Genomic DNA, 18,034 nt, shown 5'->3' with positions numbered 1-18,034 from the left:
CCAGGTGCACGCCGGCCTTTGGGTGACCAGGTGCACATGGTCCTTTGGGTGACCAGGTGCACGCCGGCCTTTGGGTGACCAGGTGCACATGGTCCTTTTGGGTGACCAGGTGCACATGGTCCTTTGGGTGACCAGGTGCACGCCGGCCTTTGGGTGACCAGGTGCACATGGTCCTTTGGGTGACCAGGTGCACGCCGGCCTTTGGGTGACCAGGTGCACATGGTCCTTTGGGTGACCAGGTGCACGCCGGCCTTTGGGTGACCAGGTGCACATGGTCCTTTTGGGTGACCAGGTGCACATGGTCCTTTGGGTGACCAGGTGCACGCCGGCCTTTGGGTGACCAGGTGCACATGGTCCTTTTGGGTGACCAGGTGCACGCCGGCCTTTGGGTGACCAGGTGCACATGGTCCTTTTGGGTGACCAGGTGCACATGGTCCTTTGGGTGACCAGGTGCACGCCGGCCTTTGGGTGACCAGGTGCACACGGTCCTTTTGGGTGACCAGGTGCACGCCGGCCTTTGGGTGACCAGGTGCACATGGTCCTTTTGGGTGACCAGGTGCACGCCGGCCTTTGGGTGACCAGGTGCACGCCGGTCCTTTTGGGTGACCAGGTGCACAAGTTCCATTTGGGTGACCAGGTGCACGCGGTTCATAACAGCGCGGTTATCTGCTTTAATGTCCGAGGAGGGGTGCTTAAGTGTGGGTGCCCTGGTTCACCTGGTATGCGAGGTTGTGGAGGTGGGGGGGGTCCCCTGCTGGTATCATCCCCGAAATAGAGGGGTGATACCCGGGTGGTGAGTAAGGGCCTACAAGCCTGGAGGTCAATAGCTCCAGGGGGTAAGCTCTACTGTCATGTCCGTAAATAGAGTGGTGTTACCCGGGTTTTGAACCATATTTTAATTTTTGGGTTACCAGATGCACACGGGTCTTTTGGAAAACAATCACAATCTGCATCCATCGTAATATCTTAAACTGTATATAAAGCACCTAAGGACGGGCCTGACCGAGAGAGGGCCGTAGTAGGGTACTCCCCTAGCGGGCTATATCAATAGAATGACCGGTAAAATGATTTAAAACAGTTTTATAATTTTTGGGTTACCAGATGCACACGGGTCTTTTGGAAAACAATCACAATCTGCATCCATCGTAATATATGAAACTGTATATAAAGCACTGAAGGACGGCCCCGACCGAGACAGGGCCTTAGTGGGGTGCTCCCATAGCGGGCTATATCAATAGAATGACCGGTAAAAGTATTTAAAACCGTTTTATAATTTTTGGGTTACCAGATGCACGTTTTCAATCACCAGTTGCACGGAGGATTAATAGCAATCTGCATCCATCGTGATTTCTTAAAGTGTGTAAAAAGCACCCAAGGACGGCCCTGACAGAGAGAGGGCCGTAGTGGGGCACTCCCCTAGCGGGCTATATCAATAGAATGACGGGTAAAAGTATTTAAAACCCTTTTATAATTTTTGGGTTACCAGATGCACGTTTTCAATCACCAGGTGCACGGAGGAAAATGAGCATTTGCATCCATAGTCATGTTTTAAACCGTCCATAAAGCACTCTTGGCCGGCCCCGGCAGAGAGAGAAAGAGATGGTGAAAAAAAAAAAAATCATCATCAGACCTTCCATAAATAATTCGGGCCGGCCCCCATTGCTAAAGGTCCGTAGTAGGGTGCGCCATAAGCGGACATGAATAGATGGAACACCGCTAACCGCATAGAGAACCGTGTTTTGGGTGACCAGGTGCACGTTTTCAATCACCAGTTGCACATTTTCAATCACCAGTTGCACGGAGGATTAATAGCAATCTGCATCCATCGCGATTTCTTAAAGTGTCTATAAAGCACTCAGGACGGGCCCGACCGAGACAGGGCCTTAGTGGGGTGCTCCCATAGCGGGCAACAATGAGAGGGGTGCCTTTAAATTCATTTTGAACCATATTTGAAATTTTGGGTTACCAGATGCACGTTTTCAATCACCAGTTGCACGGAGGATTAATAGCAATCTGCATCCATCGTGATTTCTTAAAGTGTGTAAAAAGCACCCAAGGACGGCCCTGACAGAGAGAGGGCCGTAGTGGGGCACTCCCCTAGCGGGCTATATCAATAGAATGACGGGTAAAAGTATTTAAAACCCTTTTATAATTTTTGGGTTACCAGATGCACGTTTTCAATCACCAGGTGCACGGAGGAAAATGAGCATTTGCATCCATAGTCATGTTTTAAACCGTCCATAAAGCACTCTTGGCCGGCCCCGGCAGAGAGAGAAAGAGATGGTGAAAAAAAAAAAAAATCATCATCAGACCTTCCATAAATAATTCGGGCCGGCCCCCATTGCTAAAGGTCCGTAGTAGGGTGCGCCATAAGCGGACATGAATAGATGGAACACCGCTAACCGCATAGAGAACCGTGTTTTGGGTGACCAGGTGCACGTTTTCAATCACCAGTTGCACATTTTCAATCACCAGTTGCACGGAGGATTAATAGCAATCTGCATCCATCGCGATTTCTTAAAGTGTCTATAAAGCACTCAGGACGGGCCCGACCGAGACAGGGCCTTAGTGGGGTGCTCCCATAGCGGGCAACAATGAGAGGGGTGCCTTTAAATTCATTTTGAACCATATTTGAAATTTTGGGTTACCAGATGCACGTTTTCAATCACCAGTTGCACGGAGGATTAATAGCAATCTGCATCCATCGTGATTTCTTAAAGTGTGTAAAAAGCACCCAAGGACGGCCCTGACAGAGAGAGGGCCGTAGTGGGGCACTCCCCTAGCGGGCTATATCAATAGAATGACGGGTAAAAGTATTTAAAACCCTTTTATAATTTTTGGGTTACCAGATGCACGTTTTCAATCACCAGGTGCACGGAGGAAAATGAGCATTTGCATCCATAGTCATGTTTTAAACCGTCCATAAAGCACTCTTGGCCGGCCCCGGCAGAGAGAGAAAGAGATGGTGAAAAAAAAAAAAAATCATCATCAGACCTTCCATAAATAATTCGGGCCGGCCCCCATTGCTAAAGGTCCGTAGTAGGGTGCGCCATAAGCGGACATGAATAGATGGAACACCGCTAACCGCATAGAGAACCGTGTTTTGGGTGACCAGGTGCACGTTTTCAATCACCAGTTGCACATTTTCAATCACCAGTTGCACGGAGGATTAATAGCAATCTGCATCCATCGCGATTTCTTAAAGTGTCTATAAAGCACTCAGGACGGGCCCGACCGAGACAGGGCCTTAGTGGGGTGCTCCCATAGCGGGCAACAATGAGAGGGGTGCCTTTAAATTCATTTTGAACCATATTTGAAATTTTGGGTTACCAGATGCACGTTTTCAATCACCAGTTGCACGGAGGATTAATAGCAATCTGCATCCATCGTGATTTCTTAAAGTGTGTAAAAAGCACCCAAGGACGGCCCTGACAGAGAGAGGGCCGTAGTGGGGCACTCCCCTAGCGGGCTATATCAATAGAATGACGGGTAAAAGTATTTAAAACCCTTTTATAATTTTTGGGTTACCAGATGCACGTTTTCAATCACCAGGTGCACGGAGGAAAATGAGCATTTGCATCCATAGTCATGTTTTAAACCGTCCATAAAGCACTCTTGGCCGGCCCCGGCAGAGAGAGAAAGAGATGGTGAAAAAAAAAAAAAATCATCATCAGACCTTCCATAAATAATTCGGGCCGGCCCCCATTGCTAAAGGTCCGTAGTAGGGTGCGCCATAAGCGGACATGAATAGATGGAACACCGCTAACCGCATAGAGAACCGTGTTTTGGGTGACCAGGTGCACGTTTTCAATCACCAGTTGCACATTTTCAATCACCAGTTGCACGGAGGATTAATAGCAATCTGCATCCATCGCGATTTCTTAAAGTGTCTATAAAGCACTCAGGACGGGCCCGACCGAGACAGGGCCTTAGTGGGGTGCTCCCATAGCGGGCAACAATGAGAGGGGTGCCTTTAAATTCATTTTGAACCATATTTGAAATTTTGGGTTACCAGATGCACGTTTTCAATCACCAGTTGCACGGAGGATTAATAGCAATCTGCATCCATCGTGATTTCTTAAAGTGTGTAAAAAGCACCCAAGGACGGCCCTGACAGAGAGAGGGCCGTAGTGGGGCACTCCCCTAGCGGGCTATATCAATAGAATGACGGGTAAAAGTATTTAAAACCCTTTTATAATTTTTGGGTTACCAGATGCACGTTTTCAATCACCAGGTGCACGGAGGAAAATGAGCATTTGCATCCATAGTCATGTTTTAAACCGTCCATAAAGCACTCTTGGCCGGCCCCGGCAGAGAGAGAAAGAGATGGTGAAAAAAAAAAAAAATCATCATCAGACCTTCCATAAATAATTCGGGCCGGCCCCCATTGCTAAAGGTCCGTAGTAGGGTGCGCCATAAGCGGACATGAATAGATGGAACACCGCTAACCGCATAGAGAACCGTGTTTTGGGTGACCAGGTGCACGTTTTCAATCACCAGTTGCACATTTTCAATCACCAGTTGCACGGAGGATTAATAGCAATCTGCATCCATCGCGATTTCTTAAAGTGTCTATAAAGCACTCAGGACGGGCCCGACCGAGACAGGGCCTTAGTGGGGTGCTCCCATAGCGGGCAACAATGAGAGGGGTGCCTTTAAATTCATTTTGAACCATATTTGAAATTTTGGGTTACCAGATGCACGTTTTCAATCACCAGTTGCACGGAGGATTAATAGCAATCTGCATCCATCGTGATTTCTTAAAGTGTGTAAAAAGCACCCAAGGACGGCCCTGACAGAGAGAGGGCCGTAGTGGGGCACTCCCCTAGCGGGCTATATCAATAGAATGACGGGTAAAAGTATTTAAAACCCTTTTATAATTTTTGGGTTACCAGATGCACGTTTTCAATCACCAGGTGCACGGAGGAAAATGAGCATTTGCATCCATAGTCATGTTTTAAACCGTCCATAAAGCACTCTTGGCCGGCCCCGGCAGAGAGAGAAAGAGATGGTGAAAAAAAAAAAAAATCATCATCAGACCTTCCATAAATAATTCGGGCCGGCCCCCATTGCTAAAGGTCCGTAGTAGGGTGCGCCATAAGCGGACATGAATAGATGGAACACCGCTAACCGCATAGAGAACCGTGTTTTGGGTGACCAGGTGCACGTTTTCAATCACCAGTTGCACATTTTCAATCACCAGTTGCACGGAGGATTAATAGCAATCTGCATCCATCGCGATTTCTTAAAGTGTCTATAAAGCACTCAGGACGGGCCCGACCGAGACAGGGCCTTAGTGGGGTGCTCCCATAGCGGGCAACAATGAGAGGGGTGCCTTTAAATTCATTTTGAACCATATTTGAAATTTTGGGTTACCAGATGCACGTTTTCAATCACCAGTTGCACGGAGGATTAATAGCAATCTGCATCCATCGTGATTTCTTAAAGTGTGTAAAAAGCACCCAAGGACGGCCCTGACAGAGAGAGGGCCGTAGTGGGGCACTCCCCTAGCGGGCTATATCAATAGAATGACGGGTAAAAGTATTTAAAACCCTTTTATAATTTTTGGGTTACCAGATGCACGTTTTCAATCACCAGGTGCACGGAGGAAAATGAGCATTTGCATCCATAGTCATGTTTTAAACCGTCCATAAAGCACTCTTGGCCGGCCCCGGCAGAGAGAGAAAGAGATGGTGAAAAAAAAAAAAAATCATCATCAGACCTTCCATAAATAATTCGGGCCGGCCCCCATTGCTAAAGGTCCGTAGTAGGGTGCGCCATAAGCGGACATGAATAGATGGAACACCGCTAACCGCATAGAGAACCGTGTTTTGGGTGACCAGGTGCACGTTTTCAATCACCAGTTGCACATTTTCAATCACCAGTTGCACGGAGGATTAATAGCAATCTGCATCCATCGCGATTTCTTAAAGTGTCTATAAAGCACTCAGGACGGGCCCGACCGAGACAGGGCCTTAGTGGGGTGCTCCCATAGCGGGCAACAATGAGAGGGGTGCCTTTAAATTCATTTTGAACCATATTTGAAATTTTGGGTTACCAGATGCACGTTTTCAATCACCAGTTGCACGGAGGATTAATAGCAATCTGCATCCATCGTGATTTCTTAAAGTGTGTAAAAAGCACCCAAGGACGGCCCTGACAGAGAGAGGGCCGTAGTGGGGCACTCCCCTAGCGGGCTATATCAATAGAATGACGGGTAAAAGTATTTAAAACCCTTTTATAATTTTTGGGTTACCAGATGCACGTTTTCAATCACCAGGTGCACGGAGGAAAATGAGCATTTGCATCCATAGTCATGTTTTAAACCGTCCATAAAGCACTCTTGGCCGGCCCCGGCAGAGAGAGAAAGAGATGGTGAAAAAAAAAAAAAATCATCATCAGACCTTCCATAAATAATTCGGGCCGGCCCCCATTGCTAAAGGTCCGTAGTAGGGTGCGCCATAAGCGGACATGAATAGATGGAACACCGCTAACCGCATAGAGAACCGTGTTTTGGGTGACCAGGTGCACGTTTTCAATCACCAGTTGCACATTTTCAATCACCAGTTGCACGGAGGATTAATAGCAATCTGCATCCATCGCGATTTCTTAAAGTGTCTATAAAGCACTCAGGACGGGCCCGACCGAGACAGGGCCTTAGTGGGGTGCTCCCATAGCGGGCAACAATGAGAGGGGTGCCTTTAAATTCATTTTGAACCATATTTGAAATTTTGGGTTACCAGATGCACGTTTTCAATCACCAGTTGCACGGAGGATTAATAGCAATCTGCATCCATCGTGATTTCTTAAAGTGTGTAAAAAGCACCCAAGGACGGCCCTGACAGAGAGAGGGCCGTAGTGGGGCACTCCCCTAGCGGGCTATATCAATAGAATGACGGGTAAAAGTATTTAAAACCCTTTTATAATTTTTGGGTTACCAGATGCACGTTTTCAATCACCAGGTGCACGGAGGAAAATGAGCATTTGCATCCATAGTCATGTTTTAAACCGTCCATAAAGCACTCTTGGCCGGCCCCGGCAGAGAGAGAAAGAGATGGTGAAAAAAAAAAAAAATCATCATCAGACCTTCCATAAATAATTCGGGCCGGCCCCCATTGCTAAAGGTCCGTAGTAGGGTGCGCCATAAGCGGACATGAATAGATGGAACACCGCTAACCGCATAGAGAACCGTGTTTTGGGTGACCAGGTGCACGTTTTCAATCACCAGTTGCACATTTTCAATCACCAGTTGCACGGAGGATTAATAGCAATCTGCATCCATCGCGATTTCTTAAAGTGTCTATAAAGCACTCAGGACGGGCCCGACCGAGACAGGGCCTTAGTGGGGTGCTCCCATAGCGGGCAACAATGAGAGGGGTGCCTTTAAATTCATTTTGAACCATATTTGAAATTTTGGGTTACCAGATGCACGTTTTCAATCACCAGTTGCACGGAGGATTAATAGCAATCTGCATCCATCGTGATTTCTTAAAGTGTGTAAAAAGCACCCAAGGACGGCCCTGACAGAGAGAGGGCCGTAGTGGGGCACTCCCCTAGCGGGCTATATCAATAGAATGACGGGTAAAAGTATTTAAAACCCTTTTATAATTTTTGGGTTACCAGATGCACGTTTTCAATCACCAGGTGCACGGAGGAAAATGAGCATTTGCATCCATAGTCATGTTTTAAACCGTCCATAAAGCACTCTTGGCCGGCCCCGGCAGAGAGAGAAAGAGATGGTGAAAAAAAAAAAAAATCATCATCAGACCTTCCATAAATAATTCGGGCCGGCCCCCATTGCTAAAGGTCCGTAGTAGGGTGCGCCATAAGCGGACATGAATAGATGGAACACCGCTAACCGCATAGAGAACCGTGTTTTGGGTGACCAGGTGCACGTTTTCAATCACCAGTTGCACATTTTCAATCACCAGTTGCACGGAGGATTAATAGCAATCTGCATCCATCGCGATTTCTTAAAGTGTCTATAAAGCACTCAGGACGGGCCCGACCGAGACAGGGCCTTAGTGGGGTGCTCCCATAGCGGGCAACAATGAGAGGGGTGCCTTTAAATTCATTTTGAACCATATTTGAAATTTTGGGTTACCAGATGCACGTTTTCAATCACCAGTTGCACGGAGGATTAATAGCAATCTGCATCCATCGTGATTTCTTAAAGTGTGTAAAAAGCACCCAAGGACGGCCCTGACAGAGAGAGGGCCGTAGTGGGGCACTCCCCTAGCGGGCTATATCAATAGAATGACGGGTAAAAGTATTTAAAACCCTTTTATAATTTTTGGGTTACCAGATGCACGTTTTCAATCACCAGGTGCACGGAGGAAAATGAGCATTTGCATCCATAGTCATGTTTTAAACCGTCCATAAAGCACTCTTGGCCGGCCCCGGCAGAGAGAGAAAGAGATGGTGAAAAAAAAAAAAAATCATCATCAGACCTTCCATAAATAATTCGGGCCGGCCCCCATTGCTAAAGGTCCGTAGTAGGGTGCGCCATAAGCGGACATGAATAGATGGAACACCGCTAACCGCATAGAGAACCGTGTTTTGGGTGACCAGGTGCACGTTTTCAATCACCAGTTGCACATTTTCAATCACCAGTTGCACGGAGGATTAATAGCAATCTGCATCCATCGCGATTTCTTAAAGTGTCTATAAAGCACTCAGGACGGGCCCGACCGAGACAGGGCCTTAGTGGGGTGCTCCCATAGCGGGCAACAATGAGAGGGGTGCCTTTAAATTCATTTTGAACCATATTTGAAATTTTGGGTTACCAGATGCACGTTTTCAATCACCAGTTGCACGGAGGATTAATAGCAATCTGCATCCATCGTGATTTCTTAAAGTGTGTAAAAAGCACCCAAGGACGGCCCTGACAGAGAGAGGGCCGTAGTGGGGCACTCCCCTAGCGGGCTATATCAATAGAATGACGGGTAAAAGTATTTAAAACCCTTTTATAATTTTTGGGTTACCAGATGCACGTTTTCAATCACCAGGTGCACGGAGGAAAATGAGCATTTGCATCCATAGTCATGTTTTAAACCGTCCATAAAGCACTCTTGGCCGGCCCCGGCAGAGAGAGAAAGAGATGGTGAAAAAAAAAAAAAATCATCATCAGACCTTCCATAAATAATTCGGGCCGGCCCCCATTGCTAAAGGTCCGTAGTAGGGTGCGCCATAAGCGGACATGAATAGATGGAACACCGCTAACCGCATAGAGAACCGTGTTTTGGGTGACCAGGTGCACGTTTTCAATCACCAGTTGCACATTTTCAATCACCAGTTGCACGGAGGATTAATAGCAATCTGCATCCATCGCGATTTCTTAAAGTGTCTATAAAGCACTCAGGACGGGCCCGACCGAGACAGGGCCTTAGTGGGGTGCTCCCATAGCGGGCAACAATGAGAGGGGTGCCTTTAAATTCATTTTGAACCATATTTGAAATTTTGGGTTACCAGATGCACGTTTTCAATCACCAGTTGCACGGAGGATTAATAGCAATCTGCATCCATCGTGATTTCTTAAAGTGTGTAAAAAGCACCCAAGGACGGCCCTGACAGAGAGAGGGCCGTAGTGGGGCACTCCCCTAGCGGGCTATATCAATAGAATGACGGGTAAAAGTATTTAAAACCCTTTTATAATTTTTGGGTTACCAGATGCACGTTTTCAATCACCAGGTGCACGGAGGAAAATGAGCATTTGCATCCATAGTCATGTTTTAAACCGTCCATAAAGCACTCTTGGCCGGCCCCGGCAGAGAGAGAAAGAGATGGTGAAAAAAAAAAAAAATCATCATCAGACCTTCCATAAATAATTCGGGCCGGCCCCCATTGCTAAAGGTCCGTAGTAGGGTGCGCCATAAGCGGACATGAATAGATGGAACACCGCTAACCGCATAGAGAACCGTGTTTTGGGTGACCAGGTGCACGTTTTCAATCACCAGTTGCACATTTTCAATCACCAGTTGCACGGAGGATTAATAGCAATCTGCATCCATCGCGATTTCTTAAAGTGTCTATAAAGCACTCAGGACGGGCCCGACCGAGACAGGGCCTTAGTGGGGTGCTCCCATAGCGGGCAACAATGAGAGGGGTGCCTTTAAATTCATTTTGAACCATATTTGAAATTTTGGGTTACCAGATGCACGTTTTCAATCACCAGTTGCACGGAGGATTAATAGCAATCTGCATCCATCGTGATTTCTTAAAGTGTGTAAAAAGCACCCAAGGACGGCCCTGACAGAGAGAGGGCCGTAGTGGGGCACTCCCCTAGCGGGCTATATCAATAGAATGACGGGTAAAAGTATTTAAAACCCTTTTATAATTTTTGGGTTACCAGATGCACGTTTTCAATCACCAGGTGCACGGAGGAAAATGAGCATTTGCATCCATAGTCATGTTTTAAACCGTCCATAAAGCACTCTTGGCCGGCCCCGGCAGAGAGAGAAAGAGATGGTGAAAAAAAAAAAAAATCATCATCAGACCTTCCATAAATAATTCGGGCCGGCCCCCATTGCTAAAGGTCCGTAGTAGGGTGCGCCATAAGCGGACATGAATAGATGGAACACCGCTAACCGCATAGAGAACCGTGTTTTGGGTGACCAGGTGCACGTTTTCAATCACCAGTTGCACATTTTCAATCACCAGTTGCACGGAGGATTAATAGCAATCTGCATCCATCGCGATTTCTTAAAGTGTCTATAAAGCACTCAGGACGGGCCCGACCGAGACAGGGCCTTAGTGGGGTGCTCCCATAGCGGGCAACAATGAGAGGGGTGCCTTTAAATTCATTTTGAACCATATTTGAAATTTTGGGTTACCAGATGCACGTTTTCAATCACCAGTTGCACGGAGGATTAATAGCAATCTGCATCCATCGTGATTTCTTAAAGTGTGTAAAAAGCACCCAAGGACGGCCCTGACAGAGAGAGGGCCGTAGTGGGGCACTCCCCTAGCGGGCTATATCAATAGAATGACGGGTAAAAGTATTTAAAACCCTTTTATAATTTTTGGGTTACCAGATGCACGTTTTCAATCACCAGGTGCACGGAGGAAAATGAGCATTTGCATCCATAGTCATGTTTTAAACCGTCCATAAAGCACTCTTGGCCGGCCCCGGCAGAGAGAGAAAGAGATGGTGAAAAAAAAAAAAAATCATCATCAGACCTTCCATAAATAATTCGGGCCGGCCCCCATTGCTAAAGGTCCGTAGTAGGGTGCGCCATAAGCGGACATGAATAGATGGAACACCGCTAACCGCATAGAGAACCGTGTTTTGGGTGACCAGGTGCACGTTTTCAATCACCAGTTGCACATTTTCAATCACCAGTTGCACGGAGGATTAATAGCAATCTGCATCCATCGCGATTTCTTAAAGTGTCTATAAAGCACTCAGGACGGGCCCGACCGAGACAGGGCCTTAGTGGGGTGCTCCCATAGCGGGCAACAATGAGAGGGGTGCCTTTAAATTCATTTTGAACCATATTTGAAATTTTGGGTTACCAGATGCACGTTTTCAATCACCAGTTGCACGGAGGATTAATAGCAATCTGCATCCATCGTGATTTCTTAAAGTGTGTAAAAAGCACCCAAGGACGGCCCTGACAGAGAGAGGGCCGTAGTGGGGCACTCCCCTAGCGGGCTATATCAATAGAATGACGGGTAAAAGTATTTAAAACCCTTTTATAATTTTTGGGTTACCAGATGCACGTTTTCAATCACCAGGTGCACGGAGGAAAATGAGCATTTGCATCCATAGTCATGTTTTAAACCGTCCATAAAGCACTCTTGGCCGGCCCCGGCAGAGAGAGAAAGAGATGGTGAAAAAAAAAAAAAATCATCATCAGACCTTCCATAAATAATTCGGGCCGGCCCCCATTGCTAAAGGTCCGTAGTAGGGTGCGCCATAAGCGGACATGAATAGATGGAACACCGCTAACCGCATAGAGAACCGTGTTTTGGGTGACCAGGTGCACGTTTTCAATCACCAGTTGCACATTTTCAATCACCAGTTGCACGGAGGATTAATAGCAATCTGCATCCATCGCGATTTCTTAAAGTGTCTATAAAGCACTCAGGACGGGCCCGACCGAGACAGGGCCTTAGTGGGGTGCTCCCATAGCGGGCAACAATGAGAGGGGTGCCTTTAAATTCATTTTGAACCATATTTGAAATTTTGGGTTACCAGATGCACGTTTTCAATCACCAGTTGCACGGAGGATTAATAGCAATCTGCATCCATCGTGATTTCTTAAAGTGTGTAAAAAGCACCCAAGGACGGCCCTGACAGAGAGAGGGCCGTAGTGGGGCACTCCCCTAGCGGGCTATATCAATAGAATGACGGGTAAAAGTATTTAAAACCCTTTTATAATTTTTGGGTTACCAGATGCACGTTTTCAATCACCAGGTGCACGGAGGAAAATGAGCATTTGCATCCATAGTCATGTTTTAAACCGTCCATAAAGCACTCTTGGCCGGCCCCGGCAGAGAGAGAAAGAGATGGTGAAAAAAAAAAAAAATCATCATCAGACCTTCCATAAATAATTCGGGCCGGCCCCCATTGCTAAAGGTCCGTAGTAGGGTGCGCCATAAGCGGACATGAATAGATGGAACACCGCTAACCGCATAGAGAACCGTGTTTTGGGTGACCAGGTGCACGTTTTCAATCACCAGTTGCACATTTTCAATCACCAGTTGCACGGAGGATTAATAGCAATCTGCATCCATCGCGATTTCTTAAAGTGTCTATAAAGCACTCAGGACGGGCCCGACCGAGACAGGGCCTTAGTGGGGTGCTCCCATAGCGGGCAACAATGAGAGGGGTGCCTTTAAATTCATTTTGAACCATATTTGAAATTTTGGGTTACCAGATGCACGTTTTCAATCACCAGTTGCACGGAGGATTAATAGCAATCTGCATCCATCGTGATTTCTTAAAGTGTGTAAAAAGCACCCAAGGACGGCCCTGACAGAGAGAGGGCCGTAGTGGGGCACTCCCCTAGCGGGCTATATCAATAGAATGACGGGTAAAAGTATTTAAAACCCTTTTATAATTTTTGGGTTACCAGATGCACGTTTTCAATCACCAGGTGCACGGAGGAAAATGAGCATTTGCATCCATAGTCATGTTTTAAACCGTCCATAAAGCACTCTTGGCCGGCCCCGGCAGAGAGAGAAAGAGATGGTGAAAAAAAAAAAAAATCATCATCAGACCTTCCATAAATAATTCGGGCCGGCCCCCATTGCTAAAGGTCCGTAGTAGGGTGCGCCATAAGCGGACATGAATAGATGGAACACCGCTAACCGCATAGAGAACCGTGTTTTGGGTGACCAGGTGCACGTTTTCAATCACCAGTTGCACATTTTCAATCACCAGTTGCACGGAGGATTAATAGCAATCTGCATCCATCGCGATTTCTTAAAGTGTCTATAAAGCACTCAGGACGGGCCCGACCGAGACAGGGCCTTAGTGGGGTGCTCCCATAGCGGGCAACAATGAGAGGGGTGCCTTTAAATTCATTTTGAACCATATTTGAAATTTTGGGTTACCAGATGCACGTTTTCAATCACCAGTTGCACGGAGGATTAATAGCAATCTGCATCCATCGTGATTTCTTAAAGTGTGTAAAAAGCACCCAAGGACGGCCCTGACAGAGAGAGGGCCGTAGTGGGGCACTCCCCTAGCGGGCTATATCAATAGAATGACGGGTAAAAGTATTTAAAACCCTTTTATAATTTTTGGGTTACCAGATGCACGTTTTCAATCACCAGGTGCACGGAGGAAAATGAGCATTTGCATCCATAGTCATGTTTTAAACCGTCCATAAAGCACTCTTGGCCGGCCCCGGCAGAGAGAGAAAGAGATGGTGAAAAAAAAAAAAAATCATCATCAGACCTTCCATAAATAATTCGGGCCGGCCCCCATTGCTAAAGGTCCGTAGTAGGGTGCGCCATAAGCGGACATGAATAGATGGAACACCGCTAACCGCATAGAGAACCGTGTTTTGGGTGACCAGGTGCACGTTTTCAATCACCAGTTGCACATTTTCAATCACCAGTTGCACGGAGGATTAATAGCAATCTGCATCCATCGCGATTTCTTAAAGTGTCTATAAAGCACTCAGGACGGGCCCGACCGAGACAGGGCCTTAGTGGGGTGCTCCCATAGCGGGCAACAATGAGAGGGGTGCCTTTAAATTCATTTTGAACCATATTTGAAATTTTGGGTTACCAGATGCACGTTTTCAATCACCAGTTGCACGGAGGATTAATAGCAATCTGCATCCATCGTGATTTCTTAAAGTGTGTAAAAAGCACCCAAGGACGGCCCTGACAGAGAGAGGGCCGTAGTGGGGCACTCCCCTAGCGGGCTATATCAATAGAATGACGGGTAAAAGTATTTAAAACCCTTTTATAATTTTTGGGTTACCAGATGCACGTTTTCAATCACCAGGTGCACGGAGGAAAATGAGCATTTGCATCCATAGTCATGTTTTAAACCGTCCATAAAGCACTCTTGGCCGGCCCCGGCAGAGAGAGAAAGAGATGGTGAAAAAAAAAAAAAATCATCATCAGACCTTCCATAAATAATTCGGGCCGGCCCCCATTGCTAAAGGTCCGTAGTAGGGTGCGCCATAAGCGGACATGAATAGATGGAACACCGCTAACCGCATAGAGAACCGTGTTTTGGGTGACCAGGTGCACGTTTTCAATCACCAGTTGCACATTTTCAATCACCAGTTGCACGGAGGATTAATAGCAATCTGCATCCATCGCGATTTCTTAAAGTGTCTATAAAGCACTCAGGACGGGCCCGACCGAGACAGGGCCTTAGTGGGGTGCTCCCATAGCGGGCAACAATGAGAGGGGTGCCTTTAAATTCATTTTGAACCATATTTGAAATTTTGGGTTACCAGATGCACGTTTTCAATCACCAGTTGCACGGAGGATTAATAGCAATCTGCATCCATCGTGATTTCTTAAAGTGTGTAAAAAGCACCCAAGGACGGCCCTGACAGAGAGAGGGCCGTAGTGGGGCACTCCCCTAGCGGGCTATATCAATAGAATGACGGGTAAAAGTATTTAAAACCCTTTTATAATTTTTGGGTTACCAGATGCACGTTTTCAATCACCAGGTGCACGGAGGAAAATGAGCATTTGCATCCATAGTCATGTTTTAAACCGTCCATAAAGCACTCTTGGCCGGCCCCGGCAGAGAGAGAAAGAGATGGTGAAAAAAAAAAAAAATCATCATCAGACCTTCCATAAATAATTCGGGCCGGCCCCCATTGCTAAAGGTCCGTAGTAGGGTGCGCCATAAGCGGACATGAATAGATGGAACACCGCTAACCGCATAGAGAACCGTGTTTTGGGTGACCAGGTGCACGTTTTCAATCACCAGTTGCACATTTTCAATCACCAGTTGCACGGAGGATTAATAGCAATCTGCATCCATCGCGATTTCTTAAAGTGTCTATAAAGCACTCAGGACGGGCCCGACCGAGACAGGGCCTTAGTGGGGTGCTCCCATAGCGGGCAACAATGAGAGGGGTGCCTTTAAATTCATTTTGAACCATATTTGAAATTTTGGGTTACCAGATGCACGTTTTCAATCACCAGTTGCACGGAGGATTAATAGCAATCTGCATCCATCGTGATTTCTTAAAGTGTGTAAAAAGCACCCAAGGACGGCCCTGACAGAGAGAGGGCCGTAGTGGGGCACTCCCCTAGCGGGCTATATCAATAGAATGACGGGTAAAAGTATTTAAAACCCTTTTATAATTTTTGGGTTACCAGATGCACGTTTTCAATCACCAGGTGCACGGAGGAAAATGAGCATTTGCATCCATAGTCATGTTTTAAACCGTCCATAAAGCACTCTTGGCCGGCCCCGGCAGAGAGAGAAAGAGATGGTGAAAAAAAAAAAAAATCATCATCAGACCTTCCATAAATAATTCGGGCCGGCCCCCATTGCTAAAGGTCCGTAGTAGGGTGCGCCATAAGCGGACATGAATAGATGGAACACCGCTAACCGCATAGAGAACCGTGTTTTGGGTGACCAGGTGCACGTTTTCAATCACCAGTTGCACATTTTCAATCACCAGTTGCACGGAGGATTAATAGCAATCTGCATCCATCGCGATTTCTTAAAGTGTCTATAAAGCACTCAGGACGGGCCCGACCGAGACAGGGCCTTAGTGGGGTGCTCCCATAGCGGGCAACAATGAGAGGGGTGCCTTTAAATTCATTTTGAACCATATTTGAAATTTTGGGTTACCAGATGCACGTTTTCAATCACCAGTTGCACGGAGGATTAATAGCAATCTGCATCCATCGTGATTTCTTAAAGTGTGTAAAAAGCACCCAAGGACGGCCCTGACAGAGAGAGGGCCGTAGTGGGGCACTCCCCTAGCGGGCTATATCAATAGAATGACGGGTAAAAGTATTTAAAACCCTTTTATAATTTTTGGGTTACCAGATGCACGTTTTCAATCACCAGGTGCACGGAGGAAAATGAGCATTTGCATCCATAGTCATGTTTTAAACCGTCCATAAAGCACTCTTGGCCGGCCCCGGCAGAGAGAGAAAGAGATGGTGAAAAAAAAAAAAAATCATCATCAGACCTTCCATAAATAATTCGGGCCGGCCCCCATTGCTAAAGGTCCGTAGTAGGGTGCGCCATAAGCGGACATGAATAGATGGAACACCGCTAACCGCATAGAGAACCGTGTTTTGGGTGACCAGGTGCACGTTTTCAATCACCAGTTGCACATTTTCAATCACCAGTTGCACGGAGGATTAATAGCAATCTGCATCCATCGCGATTTCTTAAAGTGTCTATAAAGCACTCAGGACGGGCCCGACCGAGACAGGGCCTTAGTGGGGTGCTCCCATAGCGGGCAACAATGAGAGGGGTGCCTTTAAATTCATTTTGAACCATATTTGAAATTTTGGGTTACCAGATGCACGTTTTCAATCACCAGTTGCACGGAGGATTAATAGCAATCTGCATCCATCGTGATTTCTTAAAGTGTGTAAAAAGCACCCAAGGACGGCCCTGACAGAGAGAGGGCCGTAGTGGGGCACTCCCCTAGCGGGCTATATCAATAGAATGACGGGTAAAAGTATTTAAAACCCTTTTATAATTTTTGGGTTACCAGATGCACGTTTTCAATCACCAGGTGCACGGAGGAAAATGAGCATTTGCATCCATAGTCATGTTTTAAACCGTCCATAAAGCACTCTTGGCCGGCCCCGGCAGAGAGAGAAAGAGATGGTGAAAAAAAAAAAAAATCATCATCAGACCTTCCATAAATAATTCGGGCCGGCCCCCATTGCTAAAGGTCCGTAGTAGGGTGCGCCATAAGCGGACATGAATAGATGGAACACCGCTAACCGCATAGAGAACCGTGTTTTGGGTGACCAGGTGCACGTTTTCAATCACCAGTTGCACATTTTCAATCACCAGTTGCACGGAGGATTAATAGCAATCTGCATCCATCGCGATTTCTTAAAGTGTCTATAAAGCACTCAGGACGGGCCCGACCGAGACAGGGCCTTAGTGGGGTGCTCCCATAGCGGGCAACAATGAGAGGGGTGCCTTTAAATTCATTTTGAACCATATTTGAAATTTTGGGTTACCAGATGCACGTTTTCAATCACCAGTTGCACGGAGGATTAATAGCAATCTGCATCCATCGTGATTTCTTAAAGTGTGTAAAAAGCACCCAAGGACGGCCCTGACAGAGAGAGGGCCGTAGTGGGGCACTCCCCTAGCGGGCTATATCAATAGAATGACGGGTAAAAGTATTTAAAACCCTTTTATAATTTTTGGGTTACCAGATGCACGTTTTCAATCACCAGGTGCACGGAGGAAAATGAGCATTTGCATCCATAGTCATGTTTTAAACCGTCCATAAAGCACTCTTGGCCGGCCCCGGCAGAGAGAGAAAGAGATGGTGAAAAAAAAAAAAATCATCATCAGACCTTCCATAAATAATTCGGGCCGGCCCCCATTGCTAAA

This window comes from Oncorhynchus mykiss, unplaced genomic scaffold (genome assembly GCF_013265735.2).
Source record: "Oncorhynchus mykiss isolate Arlee unplaced genomic scaffold, USDA_OmykA_1.1 un_scaffold_474, whole genome shotgun sequence".
In the NCBI taxonomy this organism is placed as follows: Eukaryota; Metazoa; Chordata; class Actinopteri; order Salmoniformes; family Salmonidae; genus Oncorhynchus; species Oncorhynchus mykiss.
Note: the sequence above shows the minus strand (reverse complement) of the source record.